Raw genomic sequence first — 17,737 nt, 5'->3', positions numbered from 1 at the left:
TACTTTGTTCCTTTAAAAGAAACGAGTACTTAGGATTTTAGGGAAGATCACAAGTGATCACAAAATGAAAGAACCACACGAGTAGTTTGTTCTACAAGGAACACGGTTCCTTGGTGTCGGTATCGTAGAGGTATGTCAAACAGACACACAACCATATCAGTTTTGTAAAATAAAATTGGAACAACAATTTTATTTATGTAAAAGCTGAATTGTTTCAAACGATAACAACAAAGGAAAATACAAGATCTAATTGTTCATTGCTGCATTGTCGTTTGCATTTGCATTTGCCTCGTTTATGTTAAACACTCATCCACGTGCTGGATTCGCATTAACAAGTTTTGGGCAATTGTTCCGGTAGTGAGTAAGATCACCACAGTTGTAGCATGATCCAGGTGGAAATGGTGCTTGAACAGCAGCAGGATTTGCAGCATTTTGGTTTTGGGTAGCATGACGGCATGTATTGACCAAATGTCCCAATCGTCCATGGTGGGTACATTTGTGACACGATTTCTGATTCACATGATGACGGTTGCATTTGTTGCACAAGGGTGCAGTACCAATATAGATTTTCTTAGCATGAGGCTGTGCTGGCTGGTTTGGTGCAACCTAATCATTCTGAGCAAATACTACGAAGTTTTGTGAACTCTTACGCTTCTTCGACTTCTTAGAGGACACGGTCTGTTTATCCTTTGGTTTCTCTTGCGCTGACTTGTCAGATGGTTTCGGGTCGCCTTTTCGGAAAAGCTTACTCTACCTGATTTGAGATTCAGTCAGGGTAGCAGATAGTTCGATGGCTTGTCTAACAATAGTGGGGTTACTACCTGTAACAATGTCCTGAACTAGGCCAGGAAGACCATCAATGTACTTTTTGATCACATTCTCCAAAGGCGTAACCATGGCAGGACATAACAAACTTAACTCCTCATACCGATCAGTGTAGGCTCAATGTTCACCGCTGTCTTGTTTAAGATCGTCAAATTCCCGTTCTAAAGCCCTGAGCTTATGAAGAGGACAGAATTCCTTCATCATTAGAGCCCGAAGCTCTTCCCAGGTTTGCGCCATTGCCACATCGGCAAAACACAATGAGTGCGATCATTTTCTCATTACCTCGAACAAACAAACGACACGCAGTGACTAATCAAAGTAAATGGGTCAATATAATGTATCAACGAAGACATGCTCGCCTATAAGTGAACACTCACCCAAAGAGTTCCCAGGTAAGAGTGACTGGTCCGATACTGCGGATTTGTACGAGCACTCTAGCCTTAGACAGAAAACTCAGGGTACAGGTATTCACCCTTCCAGTTTGAACGTGTTCACATTATTTAGACCCAAACTTTGACGAGATTTTGAAAACACAAAAGGCTTAAAAGCCAAACAACAAATCATCTAAGGATAGATGACTTCTTGTGATGTTTTTGAAAATTTTTGACTCGAGAGAATGAATTGTGTTTTATTTTTGTTAATCACCTAAGGATAGGTGAAGTGTATTGTTTTAAGACTAAACACAAGATAACTTGTGTTAGGGTCCTAGGAAGGTTATAGTCTAGGTCAAAGCATTACTAATAACCTAATTCCCGATAACCATTGGCTGTGATACCAAATTTTCTGTCACACCCCGACCACGTAAAACAACAAATCGTGGTGGATGCGTCGGGGAGTGTTGTAAAAAGAATCATTGTTTCTCAACCATGGATTAAATTGTTTCGTTTTTTTGAATTATTGAACTCATTGTTTTATTACAATTCAGATAAATAGAAATATTGTCTTTCGAGTTTTAAAGTCACTAAGGCACGAGTCCATCCTAAATTTAGCATGCATCAACAATCATCTCATAGCATCACCTGAAATATATATGAAAATAGGTACGTCTGCATAAAAATGCCTGTGAGTAACATAGGTTTTGTCGATTTAGATTCATGGCTTTAGTTAATATAAGAAAAGTTTTATTTTTTTTCAAAAATAGCCATGAATCCTTGTAAAAGTTTTGTTCTAAAAATGCATTTGTTTTGATAAAAGGTTTGTAGTATATACAAAATATACTTTGGTTTTGGAAATAGTTAAACGTATAGTATATCAAAATATACTTTTGTTACTAAAATAATAGATTTGGTAGTATATCACAAATATACTTTGGTTTTGAAAGATAGCATATCAATTATGCTTTGGTTTTGAGAATAACATATCAACTATGTTTTGGTTTTGAAAATAACATATCAACTATGCTTTGGTTTTGATAATAACATATCCACTATGCTTTGGTTTTGATAATAACATATCAACTATGTTTTGGTTTTGAAAATAGCATATCAACTATGCTTTGGTTTTGATAATAGCATATCCACTATGCTTTGGTTTTATAATAACATATCAACTACGTTTTGGTTTTGAAAATAGCATATCAACTATGCTTTGGTTTTGATAATAGCATATCCACTATGCTTTGGTTTTGATAATAACATATCAACTATGTTTTGGTTTTGAAAATAGCATATCAACTATGCTTTGATTTTGATAATAGCATATCAACTATGCTTTGGTAAATAACAAAGTAGCATGTTAAAACATATGTTGGATTTTGTACATAGTATATATCAAAATATACTTTGGATAATATCACATTTGAGAGCACATCAAACTGTACTTTTGTAGTGTAATGCCCATAAATTTAAAATCGTTATTCTAGAAATAAAAAAGAATAATAGTAATTATAAACCACTAGAAAACCCTAATTAAGACACCCAAGCATGTCAATCAAGCAAGTAGGTAGGCATGTCAATCAAGCAGGTAGGTAGGCATGTCAATCAAGCAAGTAGGTAGGCATGTCAAGCAGGTAGGTAGGCATGTCAAGCAGGTAGGTAGGAATGTCAATCAAGCAAGTAGGTAGGCATGTCAAGCAGGTAGGTAGGCATGTCAAGCAGGTAGGTAGGCATGTCAATCAAGCAGGTAGGTAGGCATGTCAAGCAGGTAGGTAGGCATGTCAATCAAGCAGGTAGGTAGGCATGTCAATCAAGCAGGTAGGTAGGCATGTCAAGCAGGTAGGTAGGCATGTCAAGCAGGTAGGTAAGCATGTCAATCAAGCAGGTAGGTAGGCATGTCAAGCAGGTAGGTAGGCATGTCAAGCAGGTAGGTAAGCATGTCCCAAAAATTAGTATAAATAGAGGACTTTAGGACTTGCTTCTGTGCACAAAAACGACGCTCAAATTCTCAATTGACGTCGAGTTATACTTCTTCCACTACCCAAACACACACACCTCGAAACGCTGCCGCAATCAGGGTAATAACTCGATCGCTATTACGATTCAACGTCCGATCGATTATAACTATCCAACGATTGTCTGAGTGCCGCTCAAATTGAGCTTCTACTTTGATTATTCGTCGTGATTTCAACTTGAATATTTGAGTGCTGTTCGAATTCGGACTATGCTCTGTTATTCGTTGTGAATCCGATTGAGTTATTAAGTATTGCACTTGATAATAGTTGTGAGGGTTTGATCTCGTGAATTGACGTAAATGATGTATTAAGTTACTAACCTAGTTTGTGTGCATGTTATTTAAATTAGGTGAAAAGATTAATCAGTAGTCGAAACTCTGCCCATATAAATCTAAAATATTAGCACAAGATAGCTTCACTTTGAAGTTATTAAGGTACGGATCCTTACCCCACTCTTTATTGCTTCATATTCAAATTGTTATAAACCACTAAGTTACTATATCTTTTAAAAACTCCTCACGTCTTTGATTATCGATTCATTTGACAGTCCGTTCGATTCCTATCCTAATCATTTGATTTAACTTTCATGTCATGCGATAGTATTATGTTGTTATACTCATTATCGCATGTTCCAATATATGTTCCGTTTTGTTATGAAAATAAGTTTTATAAGTTATGTGAATAAGACCATTTGTACTCTGATACCCTGAGTATCGCTTCTCGTGGAGTGTCCCACGAGCATGTTGTTGTGGCATCAACATCATGTGCTCCATCCGTGACGGAGAGATCAGTTCACGGCGTCTCTTAAGTACAAGTGTGGTACATAAGGCTATTAGGAGGCGTATGGATCGATCCTAGGATTTAAGTATAAGGAGGTGGATAACGGGTATGCCAATTCGCCATCTCATGTGATAACTATGCAGGAGTAGCTACCTGTGTATTGTCGCGTTTTAAGTTTGCTCATGGGTACATCCGTAAGATATGATTATGAAATTATGTTCTTGCAGCGTATCATTTTCGCATAAAGTTCCATCCAGATAAGATTTCATATAAAGCATTATTTGTTATTTGAGCCTAAAATTCCGTACTGAGCATTCGGCTCATTCCGTAAAAAAATTTTTATATACAGGTCCACAGGTTACTTTGGGAGGGGAAAAGAGAGAAGAATAAAGTCTAGGAATAAATCTGAAGATGTTAGTTAATTAAGACAACTGTCTCCGCTTGTATAATAATCTTAATTTTTATGGTCGTGTGGTTGTATCCTTATCAAATAAATAAATGGAATTATGACTTTTGTTTATGTTACCGTTATTGTGACACGTCAGCCCTTCCGGGTTGGGGTGTTACATGTAGTATATCAAAATATACAAAAGAAACTGTGATTTGGTATTCATTCAAACCTTAGTGTATAAAACTACACTTTAGAGACTATAGAAATTCCACAAAGGCAATTTCTATTTGGCTATATCATACCACCAATCGGCTTGGTGAATGTATTAAAATGAGCACGATCCAACAATTAGTTTTTACAAGTTTTGAAAATCAGTGTTTAAACCATAGATAATCGTTTAATTCGTCAAAAGAATAAGTACTAAGCATGTGTAATCATATAGTTTAAAATCATGAAAATAATAAATAGGCACATATGTTTCACCACAAAACATTTGAAAGCAGTAAAAGAGGGGACTATGTACTCACTTGAGATTGCAAGTATCCTTGATTAAGTGTCCTAATGAAGCTCGGGAAATCAAGGAATCAAGTGGCACCTAGTATGGAATCACTATGTTAAACAATCGGCTCCTAAGTCGGGACATAGGATAGAATGGTTTTCTATAAATCAAATGAGTATTTGAACTTATATGGTATGATTTAATAGAGCTAACATTCTGATTTGGAAGTCTACCTAAGTGCTCTTGACTCGTTTCGACCCATTATGGTAGTATAAGCTACTATAACGCGTCGTTTGCGTAAACTATGGTCGGATGGTTAACTATGAGCTATGTCAAGTCTTACATGCCAAATTATACCCTAACATGTTACTAAATCAGATTATATGTCAAAAAAATGTTCACATAGGCAAAATACGGATTTATGTTTCAAAAGGGCGTTTTGGTGATTTCCTATGGGCATACAAGCTACTTAAGAAATAACTAACCAATCGTATGTAATCATAAGGTATAACCTCAGAGGTTATTCCCTATGCAACTATGATCACTAATCATGCTTGGTTGGATCCTAATGATCGACCAAACGGGTCGGGTTCGAAAGTCTAAGCGGTTGTTTAGACCGCTTAACTTCGACCCTAAAAAGCACTAAACTAATAGTGACAAGTTAAACATGTCAAAACATGTTTAACTAACTTAGAAAACTGATTTGGTATCAAAACAAAGTGTTTTGATACCTAAAAGTAGTTCCGTTGCAAAATGCTTGCTAAAACGCATTTTGACCGAAACTTGACTCGTCACTACGCCTAGTTAACGTGGTAATCAGTAGGTATAATCGCTAAGGATTATAACCATCGTGATTACAATCATGTTGAAAAGTTCAAACGAACTTTGCGTTCACCATTGACTGGTCAAACTGAAAGTCAAACTCTGTTTGACTTTTAAGCTAAGAAAGCGATAAAAGAACGAAGGAAGCTTACAAAGGGTCCTTGTTAGGGAGAACTTGATCTGATAATCTCAGGTATGAAGTAAATGACTTCAACTTAGAGAAAATCAGATCAAGGGTGAGGAAAACAAATGAATGGAATGGGTATTTATAGTTGTCATGAGTTCACAAGATCACTCCAAGTGTTTGTGTAACTTCCAAGCATAAAATCCTAGCCATACATGTGTTTGATGCAGGTTCAAAGCCTTGGAGAGGTGTTAACTTAGTTAACACACAAAGAAAATGGCAAGAACAGCCTCTGAACATCAAACAGATTGCTAAAATGACTTTTCTGTCGCTGGGCATGCTTTACGGTCTGCAAGGGGACCTTACGGTCCGTAAGGACCCTGCATCAGACCAGTGATTTTTCAAAGTTTGACAGTCTTGGCCCCTGAGCATGTTTCGTCGCGTTTCGGCACTTCTAACACCCGTCAAACCCATTTTAAAGCTCCATAATGAAGTAATAGTATATTTAACTTGAATTTTTCTCAAAAATGTTACGGATGTCGGTTCATTTGGATGTACGGTTGCGCAGTTCGGTTAATTACGACGGAAGTCGTAACGGACGCGAAAACGATCCAAATTGCGAAACGAATGAAGTTTTAGCATGCCAATCACTAAAATAAAATATTTTAATGATTACATAAATTTTTGGATGTCCGGATATATTCAGAACATAAGAGATGCGCGAAAATGCAAACTTATGAACTTTTTGACGCTTTTAGTCCCTGAATGACCAAAAAGTTTATTTTAGCATACCGAACACCTAAAAGCCTATTTCTAAGCTATGCAAAGGATGTTTAGGGTATGTTTAACTTATGATCAAGTTACGGAATGTTCATTACCATACAAATCGGTATAGTTTCGTTGTTTGACACAATTAGTCCATGCGATCGAACAGACTTGATTTCAACCCACCAAACCATCCAAAACTTATTTCTAAGTTATGTAAAGGTTATTTAAGGTATATTAAGCCTATGTCACTATTCCGGAGTGTTTGTCGTGTTAAAATGATTATGTTTACGCATCGGTTCGCGTATAACTTTCCAGAAAGCAATTTAGAGCTCGAAATCGAACAAGAATTGATATGTGCAAATGATACACATATTTATACAAATCCCCAGTATGAAATTCAATATTTCATTGGTTTTGTATTTGTTTGTTGGTCGTAATTGTCACACCCAGACCACGTAAAACAACAAATCGTGGCGGAATCGTCAGGGAGTGTTGTAAAAGAATCATTGTTTCATAACACATGGAAATTTAAATGCCGTTTTATTGATTTAAAAGAAATTACAATGTCTTAACAACAAAGAAACATAACATAATTAACTAGTCTTGCATCTTTTAATGTCACTAAGGCCCAAGTCCGTCTATGTGTATCTTGATAAATCCTATGCATCATTTCCTGAAACACATGTGAAAATAGATAGGTCAGCATAAAAATGCCTGTGAGATACATAGGTTTTATTGATTTAGGATTCATGACTTATAAGTTTAGAAAAAGGTTGTTTAACAAAATTCAGTCATGATCCTTGTAAAATGTTTTGTTTTAAAAATCATTTGAAAAGCGATGATAAAGTAGATGATATGTGAAAGAGTAATGTGAGGTTAAATGAATAACCAAGTAAAATGAGTTTTTATAAAATAAGTTGTTTTGTAAAACAAAGTCTTGTGAAAAATATGTTATTTGTGTAAAATGTATAAGTCCAAATTGAATGATTTAAATAACGCTACGACATGTAATACAATACAAGCACTTAAATATAGGAAGTACCAGCGGCGTATCCACCATGCTTGTATCATACTACACACGTCTCGTTACTTAAGTCACTTAAACAAACCATCAATGTAAAAATGTCTATGTATAGTCAAATGTTAAATGTTTATGTAAAAACCATCATATGTAAATCATTTAATGTAAACAAATGCTATGTAGAGTGAATAAAAGCATTTATTGATTAAAAGCATTTATTCAACCCTATAAGAAAGTAATGTATAAAACAATGCATTTGATAAAATATAATCAAAAGTTATGTTTTGTAAGATAATGCATGCTTTACTGATACAACCATTTATGCTGTAATGTTAAATGCCTACATCCAAGCCTTGAGACAGACGGATAACCCTAAGTAAAGGTTATCAAAAGAAATGTTTTTGGATTCGGCCATTCCTTCCACCCAAACAAACCTAGGGTTTTAGGAACGGGATTTGTCAAGTCCTATGGTACCACTACCTACTACCGAGCGGCATGATCGGTGTTAATGAATGTAATTTAGTCCCGTTAAACAAACCAAATGATATACCAAATGTAAGCATGTTTTATGAAAATAATGTACCTAGTATGCTAAATGAACATACAAGGTAGAGATGTAAAACAAAGTGTCCATATGTTACGAGAACATATGCAACAGAGATGCAATGTAAAACAATGTACTAAGTATGCTAAGTTAACATACAAAGCAGAAAGTCAAGTAAAACAATGTGCTAGCATGCCAAGTCATCATACATAGCAAAAGCAATGCAAAGTAAAACAATGTGCTAGTATGCCAAGTCATCATACATAGCAAAAGAAATGCAAAGTAAAACAATGTGCTAGTATGCCAAGTCATCATACATAGCAAAACTAATGCAAAGTAAAACAATGTGCTAGTATGCCAAGTCATCATACATAGCAAAAGAAATGCAAAGTAAAACAATGTGCTAGTATGCCAAGTCATCAAACAAAGCAAAAGTAATGCAAAGTAAAACAATGTGCTAGTATGCCAAGTCATCATACATAGCAAAACGTAATGAAATCAAGTACTAATAGTGTACTAATGAACATAGCAAGTATATGATGTGAAAACAAGGAAAGCATGAAAGTAACAAGTAGGCACATGTGTTTCACCCCAAAATGTTTGAAAAACAGAAAAAGAGGGGACTATGTACTCACTTGAGGGTGCTTAGAAGTCTTGAATAACAACCAAGCAAAGCTAGAGGGATCACGGAATGAAACGGCACCCTATATAGATAACTACATAAATAACCGGACCTAAATCGGGAGATTGGATAGTATGAGGTTTCATAAACCAGATGAGTATTGGAACTCATATGATATGGTTTAACAAAGCCCACATACTAAAATGAAACCAAACCTAAGTGCTTACGACCCATTACGACCCGTTTAGGTAGCTTATGCTACTTTAACGCGTCGGCGTAAAACGCGTTTGGACCGCCTAACTAGTCCTATGACAAGTAACATATTCCTTAACATGTCTAATATAGTTACCTAATCAGTTTAGATGTCAAAATTTAGGTTACATATGCTTAGAATGAATTTATGCGTAAAAAGGGTATTTTTGGTAATTTTCCTAAGGCATATAAACTACCTATCATACAACTACTTAAATGACGTGACCATAAGGTATAACCTCGGAAGGTTATTCCCTATACAACTATGGTCACCTAATGTGTTCGGTCGGATCCTAATGATCGACCAAACGGGTCGGGTTCAAAAGTATAAGCGATTGTTTAGATCGCTTACCTTTACGACCCTATATAAGCACAAATCTAATAGTGACGAGTTAAACATGTTAAAACATGTTTAACGAGGTTTGAAAACAAGTTTGGTATCAAGACAAAGGGTCTTGATACCCATAAGTAGTTTGGTTACAAAATACGCAAGAATACGTATTTTGGCCGAAACTACGACTCGTCACTGAGACTAGATAACGTGGAAATCAGTAGGTATAGTCACTAGGGACTATAACCATCGTTATTACGCTCACGTTGTGAAGTTCAAACGAACTTCGCATTGACCATAAACTGGTTAATGCAGAAAGTCAAACAAAGTTTGACTTTAACGCTAAAACGAAAGGAAAGAACGAAAGAATACTTACAAAAGGTCCCCGCAAGATTTGATCCGATTTTCTCTCAGGTATGAAGCATATGCTTCAACTTAGAGAGTAGAAATCAGATTCAAATTGTGGGTTTTGAGCAAGTGAAAGCAAGGGGTATTTGTAGATGTAGTAGAGCCGTTAAGATCGTTCCTTGTAATCTGAGATTCAATCACAGCCGTACACATCGAGCCCATAGTTTTATAAAACCATTGGAGCCCCTAGATTAAGCCCATGGTTTGTTAAAAACCATTTGCATGTGGGTTTTAAGTGTATAACAGCTGTTAAAACTACTTTTGCAGATCTGGGAGGGCCTCGCGGCCACCGTAAGGATAAACAAACCTTACGTGCCCCGCCTGGGGGTTCTGATCAGCAAACAACTTCCAAAAATGTCAATTTTGGTCCCTGTCATGTTTTAAGCTTCATTCCGACACTTTTAAGGCCCGTTAAGCCAACCTTAAGGCCCTAAATGATGCCTAACCATTGTGGACATGAAACATGTTCAACAATATGCCGGATGTCGGTTCGTTTGGTCGTACGATCGCGATGTTCGCTTAATTACGACGGAGTGCGCATAAGCGCGAAAAACGATCCAAATTGCGTGACAAATGGATTTTTCTCATGCCAAATACTAAAATAAAATATTTTAATGCTTACATAAATTCTTGGATGTCCGGAAGTATTCAGAACGTAAGCTATGCGCGAAAATGCAAACTTATGCACTTTTTGACGCTTTTAATCCCTGAATGAGCATAAAGTTTATTTTAGCACACCGAACCCCTCAAAGCCTATTTCTAAGCTATGTAAAGGATATTTAGGGTGTGTTTAACTTATGTTCAAGTTCCGGAATGTCCGTTACTGTAACGCCCGGAGTCCCTGAACTTTAGGCTGTTGTCAAGATTAGTCCCTGAAGTTTGGTCTTGTCCTTTTTGATCCTTATGGTTATGTGATTTTGACTTTTGGCAGTTTTGATATAAATACTATGAGACTTGATACATAACCTAGATACTTGACACTTGATACTTGATAAACTATGAGACTTGATACATAATCTAGATACTTGACACTTGATACTTGATACTAGATGCGTGATAAACTATGAGACCTGAGGTTTAACCTAGATCCTTGACTCCCGATACTTAACTCTTGGTTCTTGATACTGGATTAAACTAGGAATCTTGACTCTTGATACTTATTAGGTGCTTGACTCTTTTGTCACACCCCGAAATATCAGAGCATGGCGTGACTGGACCGGTATCTTCATTGCACAGCGGAAGCAAAAAGCTAAGACTTCTAGAAATTGAACGCTTGCTAACTACTCGAATTCCCATGGGTTCTCCTATTCCAACTGTTCCATAGTTTCGAAAAATGCAATCTGAGAAAGAACATGCGAAAAAGTCAACATAAAGTTGAGCGAGTTCATAGTTTGTCTTGAAAAGATTTAAAATAAATCTTTTTGATAACCGGTTTTAAAGTTTTTGAGAAAATATAGTAAAATTATTTTCTTGGCATGATATATGAGAAACTGTGAGTCTAGCCCACAATAGTCTTTGTGCATTGCACGAGAGAGAGTGGGCCGAGCCCAAACGAACCTTTATAAGCAGGATCAGCGCGTCCTCTTACTTAGGTATAATTTGAAAAACGTTACCAAAGTTTGTAAATCCATGTATTTGTGAGTTTACGTCAAATGAATCTTAAAAACATTTGAAAGTTCAGTTTCTAAGTAGGTATGTAATGCGTCTATGAACATGTTGATCATTAATGTGTAGCTAAGACATTAATATGTGTGCCAACATAGGAAGCACTCAACCCGGTAGACGATTTAAGTGTCGATTCACTTCGACAGGGACACAAAAGCACTCTATGTGGCCGCACAAGGACCGTGAGTGGGGCTCGCCCGTACCCGATAGATCTACCCCCTGTTCCGTGGTCCTTAAAAGGATTAATGGTGCCTAAGTTAGCGCCTATTCGCATGTGATCCAAGAGTTCATTCCATAGCTTAATCATACCCTAGTTAATATGTATTTCAAAAGAAAAAGGGGGACATAAACCCATTGGGTTGTCTCGTGGTTCGTACGCAGAACAACCCAGTCCCGTTGTAGTAACTAGGACATTCCTGTCACTAGTCACGAAAATCATGCACGTTTGTGAAAATACGCGTTTGTTTTGTAAAACCGGTATGTTTAGTATAAACCATTCGTAAACCATTTGAGTTCCTTGAAATCCATTCGCAATATGGTTTAGAAATATGAGTTTTCGTTCAACGAAAAGTTATTTACTTTTGCAAAACTTGCATGTCTTTCCACCCCCGAAAACATTTATAAAAATGTAAAACAGTAAAAAGTGGGGGTTATGAACTCACCTGGTTATTCCTGTGCAAAGCTAGCTTAGTGTGTATTCCATAGTGCCGTTTCCAAGAATGTGAATTGGCTAGCGTGCAACTATAGCATTCCTAATCAAGGAATAATTATAAGTTTTCTAATTTAAACGTAGCTAAACTACATGTCCGAGCTCTACCGAATCGTAAATAAAATGACTCTACGAAGGTGTTACTATTTTGGTTTGAAATGACCAAACTATTGTTAGTTGATCCCATTTATAATCGGGATAAAACTAAGTCTCGAGATCGACTTAGTTTTCGAGTGATTAAGATATATATTTATATATATTCAAATATAAATGTATACTTGCGATGTCGTGTTGGTTGTCGTCAATAAGATAACGTAGGTGAAATATTTTACGTATTCGAAACATCGTGTATGATTCGGTAATATACCGTTGTAGTTTTCGTAGGACGGAAACAAATAGATATATATACCTATATTTATATTCGAACACTTGACGTTTGAAATGAATATAACAAATATATTCATGTTATAGGAATATTCGGACCCGAAATAATTGAAATAAATATAAACAATTATATTTATTTATATGATTTCCAAATATTAAGCGTTTGAAATAGTTTAAAAACTATATTTAGTTTGTAATAGAGTTTAAAGTCGGCGTTTTAAAATAAATATAAACGATTATATTTATTTTATAAAATAACACGAAGTAGCTATGTTTGAAATAAATATATATATATATATATATATAAAATTATATTTATTTTATAAAAGCGTTCAAAATAAATATATACGTTATATTTATTTTATATAAGTATTCAAGCATCATTAACTAGTAATTTGTGTTTTGTCGAAATGTCGCAAAGTCATTTTATAGACCATAAAGTGTCGCCAAAATTTAATGTACCTTTATATTCGTTTTTGTAAGAAAACCTGGACTTCAATCTATATCGTTCTTAGAATAAAATATGTTTTGTGTTACGGGTTTTTAACGAAAATCGGGCAGAGTTCCCTTTGTTTTTCGAATAACCCGACAATAAAAGTCGTCGTATATTTGTCAAATCTCAATAATAATTCAATCAATTCACACAATATATACTAAATCTTTATCAAATACGACAAAAATAAAACGTAATTAACCACTAACGGTATCGGTCGAGCTCGGTTTCGCGTTTAACTATATAAAATCTAATGTAACTAATTCGCTACGCTTAAAACTTTACCGGGTCCTTCGTGTTGACCGGGCGTTGACCTGTTTGACCGTTGTTGACCGAGTTGACTCGGTTTGACCGAGTCACCCGAAACGAGACTGAGTCTCACCCGAAGCCGCTTGACCCGAATCGCTGACCGAACCGCATCTGTTGACGAGTTGGCCCGTATTGCCTGAGTTGACTCGGTTTGACCAAGTCTGTCACACCCCTCCAAAACCCCACCCCGCCTTGGAGGCGTGACATGCCCAGGATCATAGCCACCAATCATATTGAACAACGTATTTAAGTAAATAAAATCCAACCCAGTACAATTGGTGTCAAAACATAGTTTGAGTTTACAGCGGAAGCAAAACATAAGTTTAATATAAGTTCTCCCACAACGACCACGCCTCCCAGTGCAAGCTCCTTAAGCTAGGGACCTAACGACCTGCAAGGCATGTAACAACGAGTCAACAACAAAGTTGAGTGAATTCACGGTTGGTTCACTGGCTTACTAGCCCGTATCGCGGTCTCCCAGACATGTGTGCGAAGGTTAGTATCCGTATCGCGTCGCGGCCCTACAGGCATGTGTGTGAAGATTAGTGGAGTGGCATCCTACCTCTGGAGGATGGTCGTGCCTTGTAGAAAGTTCGTGAACTCACCTTTGCTTTTGCTTTGCTCGGTTTGCTTATCTTCTTTGATTGTAAGGGTATGGGATAGAGTTTAGCCTACTGATAAGCCTAATAATCTAATGCATACGACAATTCATGAGATTAAACCCTCACAACGATTAACAAAGTGCAATACTTAACAATTCAGCGGATTCACAACGAATAACAGAGCATAGTCCGAAATTGGATAATACTCAAATATTCAAGTCGAAATCACGACGAATAACAAAGTATAAGCTCAATTTGAGCAGCACTTAAACAATCGTTGGATAGTTTCAATCGATCGGACGTTGAATCGTAATAGCGATCGAATTAATACCCTGAATCGTAGCAGCACTTAGTGATTGTGTGTGTTTTTGGAGTGTTTAGACGATATCTCAGCCTACAGAGAGAGTTTTCTCGTCGTTCCAATGCCAAAATCTAAGTCCCAAGGCCTGCTATTTATAGCCGAATTTTGGTCTTGCTTACGGACCGTATGCCATATCCCTTACGGTCCGTAAGGGACACCTATAATTCTTTGGCTTGCCCTCCACGGGACTAGCCTTGATGAGTCAACAGTTTTGACCAATTAGATTTCTACAACGAGTTATGTGGATAATCGTCAAGTAGGAAATACCCCCCCCTGAGTTTTAGGGGCCCTGATCCTAATTCTGATTGTTCTGGAAATCTTAGGGTTTCTGCAGAATCACTTGGGTTTCTTAATTTGGGTTTCCTTAATAGATAATTAACATCCTAAGTATTGATTTTAGTGAGAGTTGTTACAATGTCAAACCGAGTTGAACCAGAATTGACCTGTTTAAACCTGGACCGAGTTGCCAAGAAACCCAAACTGAGTTGACTCGAACATCGAACTGATCTTTAAATCTGAACCGTATCCCGAACTTGAACCGTTGGCCCGAACCTGAGCCAAGTTAACCACCACACTGCCACCGCCATTAATTCTGACGGTTGTGTGCCGCTGTCGACCACCATCACTCGGGAAAACAAGGAGAAAAGTGAGGGAATCATGCTTTCCGATCAGAAATCTAAGAATATTAGATACTTACCAGAGAATCACATCGTTATCAACATCATCTTCATCAACATCATCGGCATCGACGCCGATAACCTTCGTCGGCCCGTCGTCGGCCTCCATTCTCTCTCACATCTCTTCGATCTGTCCGATCTGCTCAGTGGGGGGGGGGGGTGTCAGTGTGTTTTGTCATCAAAGGAGAACAATTGCAGGGGTTGAGGTGTGAGCGGTGAGTGTGTGTTACCGGAGAAGGAGGGTGGCGGTGTGGGTGTGTCGAGCCGGAGATAAGCAGTCGGAGATAGGGGCACCGGCCGGAGCTTCGATCTCCGGTTACTGGACTTCGAGAGGGGAAAGCAGAGGGTGGGTAGGGTTGTGTGCGTGTTCATCTTAGGGTTTTGACAAAAATGATGCTGAAAAGTTATAACTGCTTTTTTATATCTAGATTTTGTAATGTGGGTTGGGCCCAAAAGCCCATTAATGCGTATCTTGAGTTTTCGCGTGGCCCATTAACATTTTCAAAGCCCGTTTTCACTCCCGAGTTTAATAGATTGTCATAAAAGCAAATTCTTAGAGCCGAAACACTAAAATGGTGTCGTTTATCGTTATTAGACGCGTATTTTTTTTGTCGATTGCGTTAGAACACGTAAAATCGACTCGGTCGTCTTTCTTAACCCGGTTTTCGATCCATTTTCAACTACCATTAGTAAAATTAAGAACGAAGCTAAGTACCTCATAATATTTCAGGTTTTAAGTTAATATGCACATCTGATGGTTCCGTTTCGTTGCCGGTGCGTTCCTACAGTCGCGTTTTCGTTCACGTTTGCGCTTTGTGTCGTTCGAAAGCATGATGTTTTCGCAAAATCCCATTCATAAGTATAAGTTATATGTATAAAATTCGTATTTTTCAGCGTTGTCAGTATTTTGTACGGTGTCAGTTCGTATTCGTTTAACGCTGAGCAGGTTTCCCGAAAATCACCATACGCGCACTGTATCGGCCGATAAGCGTCCTTAGGCATTCCAATAGCCTAATTAAGTTAATTCGTGCCTTAAACACTACTTATTATTGACTTAAACGTGCGTTAATCACGTAATTAGAGGCCGTTAATTGCCGGTTGTCACATTCTCCCCCTGTTGCAGAAATTTCGTCCTCGAAATTTAGTCCTTGTTATCTTCTCAGAGTTGTGTTATTCGCAGGTAAGTCCGAATAATACCAAGGTGAATGACCGTGTAATCGAACCAAAACTTGTTCAGATTACGTGATTGCAATAATATTTTGCATCAATAGGAACCCAATGGTTTAACTGATTTTGTTCTAGAAATCGATGTCAAGTGAACGAGATGTTGTGATACTATCACCAATGTGACTTGGTTTACTGGGTTCAACAAAAGAGGAAATTCAACCAGTGGAATTCCAAATTAACGTTCACTAACTGCAAATCAATTTTTGAAACAATAGAATTTACTACCAACGGAATCTAGCGTTGGTTGATGTATAAGTGAAACTCGAATTCAACAAACTCAAATAAGTAGAATCATAAAAATGATTTATCAACTCTTGAACCATTAAATGAATAAAATCAACGTGTTGCAAGGATACACCGAAATGAAATACAACCAAACCTGGTGTATCATCGTCTTAACACATAGTTGCATTAAAACCATTTAAATGATGAGTCAAACGAAAAGCATAGATAGTTTCGCATGAGCGACTGATCATGATTAGCACAAGCTACAAGTTTATACCGACACCACAAGGTGTCGTAGTGAGTGAAATAATTCAATAATAACGGTGATCAAGAAAGTATCACCGTATTTTGCATGAAGCGCTGGATCATGATTAGCCCAAGCTACGAGTTTATACCGGCACCACAAGGTGTCGTAGTGATCGAAGCAATTCAATAGTAGCGGTGATCAAACAAGTTCACCGTGTATAAAATCAGATGAAATGTTCAACAAAGTAACTCTGAATGTTTGTTTGTTTCAAACAAATCTCATAGGATTTTCGATTGAAAATGAAATAAATAAATAATGTTTTTCGATCGAAACTGAAAGATCAATAAATATCCCAAAATGTTCGCTCGATGATGAAAGAACAGTTAGAAGGTACACCAGAATATAACATGAATTCGTGTACCATTATCTTAACAAACGATTGTATTAAGACTGATTTAGTATGATAAATAGGCAAAGCGGATTTAATATCAATAAACAAATAAATAAATAATTAAATCCGTACATGAGGTGAGCAATGAGATTAGCGCAAGCTTCAAACTTGTGAAAAACGCCACCACAAGGTGATCGTGATCAAAGAAACAATTCAACGAAGTCGAAAACCAGACAAGCATGTTATGGTTCAAAGCAAATGAAGTGCTTGTTGGGATTATTTCGAATATGATGGCCTCAATCCATCATATGGGACCTTGAATTGAATGTATATTACGAGCAAGTTCAAACAATTGAACTTGGTTTAGGCGTAATTCAACAACGAGTACATGTATTGACAAGAAATTTTCGACATGGTTACAACGAAAAACCATGTAAGTAACTTGAAAAGAAAGAGGAGTTTCAACAAGTTCGTTGACTCGATATCAAAGAGTCAACACTTCAAATAAAGCGAGTCATCTAGATCACAATGCAAAGATCAAGTATAGCGAAACAATATTTGAGCTTTGATAAAACAACAATTTGGAGTGAAGCCCTCCAATGGTCTTCACGAATCAAATTAACCACATGCGCAACAAATCATGCATGCGTAACATGTGAATTTACCAAGAA

The sequence above is a fragment of the Helianthus annuus genome, chromosome 2, assembly GCF_002127325.2.
Source record: "Helianthus annuus cultivar XRQ/B chromosome 2, HanXRQr2.0-SUNRISE, whole genome shotgun sequence".
Lineage (NCBI taxonomy): Eukaryota > Viridiplantae > Streptophyta > Magnoliopsida > Asterales > Asteraceae > Helianthus > Helianthus annuus.
This window is presented reverse-complemented; position numbering follows the sequence as displayed.